The sequence below is a fragment of the Phascolarctos cinereus genome, unplaced genomic scaffold (assembly GCF_003287225.1).
Source record: "Phascolarctos cinereus isolate Bilbo 61053 unplaced genomic scaffold, phaCin_HiC Scaffold_9;HRSCAF=440, whole genome shotgun sequence".
In the NCBI taxonomy this organism is placed as follows: domain Eukaryota; kingdom Metazoa; phylum Chordata; class Mammalia; order Diprotodontia; family Phascolarctidae; genus Phascolarctos; species Phascolarctos cinereus.
In genome coordinates, this window is record NW_027556402.1 from 187243178 (window position 1) to 187245393 (window position 2216).

The 2216-nt window shown below is 40.0% G+C and overlaps 1 pseudogene; it reads left to right on the top strand.

Moving 5' to 3' along the window:
* Positions 1–998: 998 nt before the first annotated feature.
* Positions 999–1930, top strand: LOC110212276 (ADP/ATP translocase 3 pseudogene; annotated as a pseudogene).
* Positions 1931–2216: the final 286 nt, after the last annotated feature.

The following is a 2216-nucleotide window of genomic DNA, read 5'->3' on the forward strand; positions in this document are numbered from 1 at the left end:
TAGAGTTGTGAACTGATCAAATCATTCTGGAGAACAATTTGGAACTATGCCCAAAGGGCTATAAAACTGCACATACCCTCTGACCCAGCAAAACCACTACTAGGTCTGTCTCCCAAAGAGATCATAAAAAAAGGAAAAGGACCTATATGTACAAAAATATTTATAGCAGCTCTTTTTGCGGTGGCAAAGAATTGGAAATTGAGGAGATGCCCATCAAGTGCGGAATGGCTGAACAAGCTACGATATATTATTGATAAATATTATCATGCTATAAAAAATGATTCTTAGGATGCTTTCAGAAAAACCTGGAAAGACTTACATGAACTTATGCAAAGTGAGGTGAGCAGAACCAGGAGAACATTGTATACAATAACAGCAACACTGTACAATAATCAATTGTAAATGACTTAGCTACTCCTCGCAATACAAAGATCCAAGACAATTCTGAAGGACTTACGATGAAAAGCATCATCCACCTCCAGAGAAACTGATAGAACCTGAATGCAGACAGAAGTATACTTTTTTTACTTTATTTTTTCCATGTTTTTATCTGTATTTTCTTATACAACATGATTAAAATGGAAATATTTTGTGTGACTGTATATGTATAACCTACATCAAATTTTGTTTGCCATCTTAGGGAGGGGCAAGGAGAGGGAGGGAAAGAATTTGTAACTCAAAGTTCTAAAAAAATGTTAAAGTTTTGGGGTTTTTACATATAACTGGAGATTTCATTTTATTTTATTTTAGCTTTTCAGTGAAGCAATCAGGGTTAAGTGACTTGCCCAAGGTCACACAGCCCATAAGTGTCAAGTGTCTGAGGTCCGATTTGAACTCAGGTCCTCTTGACTCCAAGACCAGAGCTCTATCCACTGCACTACCTAGTTGCCCCTAAATTTTTTTTTAAAGGATGGCATGGCTTTTCTGTCCAAGCTGTAATAAGGCTCTCCCTCACAGACTTTCTTTCTCCAACTCCAATACCTTACCCTTCTGCAACCATGATGGAACCAGTCATCTCCTTTGCCAAAGACTTCCTGGCCAGTGGCATCACTGCTGCCATCTCCAAGACTGCTATGGCCCCCATCAAGAGGGTTAAGGTACTAATGCAGGTGCAGCACACAAGTAATCAAATTGCTGCAGATAAGCAGTACAAAGGTGTAATGGATTGTACAGTCCAAATTCCAAAGGAACAAGGGATACTTTCCTTCCAGAGGGATAACTCGGCAAATGTCATCAGATATTTCCCTAGCCAGGCCCTTAACTTTGCCTTTAAGGATAAGTATAAGCAGGTGTTTTGGGGGGGAATGGACAAGCACACAAAATTTTCGGGGTATTTTGCTGGCAATCTTGCCTCTGCTGCCACTTCCCTCTGCTTTGTCTCCCCCTCAGATTTCATGAGGACCTGCTTGGCAGCTGATGTTGGGAAATCTGGCACAGAGAGAATTCAAAGGCCTGGGAGACTGCATTGTGGAAAATCACCAAGTCTGATGGAATTTGTGGCTTGCATCAAGGTTTCAACATCTCCGTGCAGGGTATTGCTAACTACAGAGCAGCTTACTTTGGAATCTATGATACAACAAAAGGTATGCTCCTACATCCAAAGAACACTCATTGTGACAAGCTGGATGACTGCAGAAACAGTGACTATTATAGCAGGTGTGGTTTCTTATCCTTTTGAAAAAGTAAGGCGGCGAACGACAATGCAGTCTGGGCACAAAGGAGCCGACATGATGTATACTGGGACAATTGACTGCTGCAGGAAGATAGCTAAAGATGAGTGACGAAGCTTTCTTCAAGGGTGCCTGGTCCAATGTTCCTAGAAGCACGGATGGAGCTTTCACACTTGTCTTCTATGATGAACTGAAGAAAGTAATCCAAATCCATCCTAACTAAAAATGGAACCAGTGAATATAGATCATATAGACTACTCAACCATACTTAGCATTTTGGACCACTGACCTTCAAGAAATTCCTGCTGTCTTTTTATCCAGACTGACCATGTTTGTAAAGGAATCAGGAAAAGCTCTTAGAAAAAGGGACTCTTTTATTGTGATCCATTATTCATACAGGGGAACTGATGATGATTCAGTATATTGATTCTATTGGTTTCAGGGAAAATAATAGTTACTGCAGGTCCAAGGAGGCAGCTCAATTTAGACCATTTAGTTTAAATGCTTTTGTAGGAACATAAATTAGTGTTTAAGTATTTATTTTTA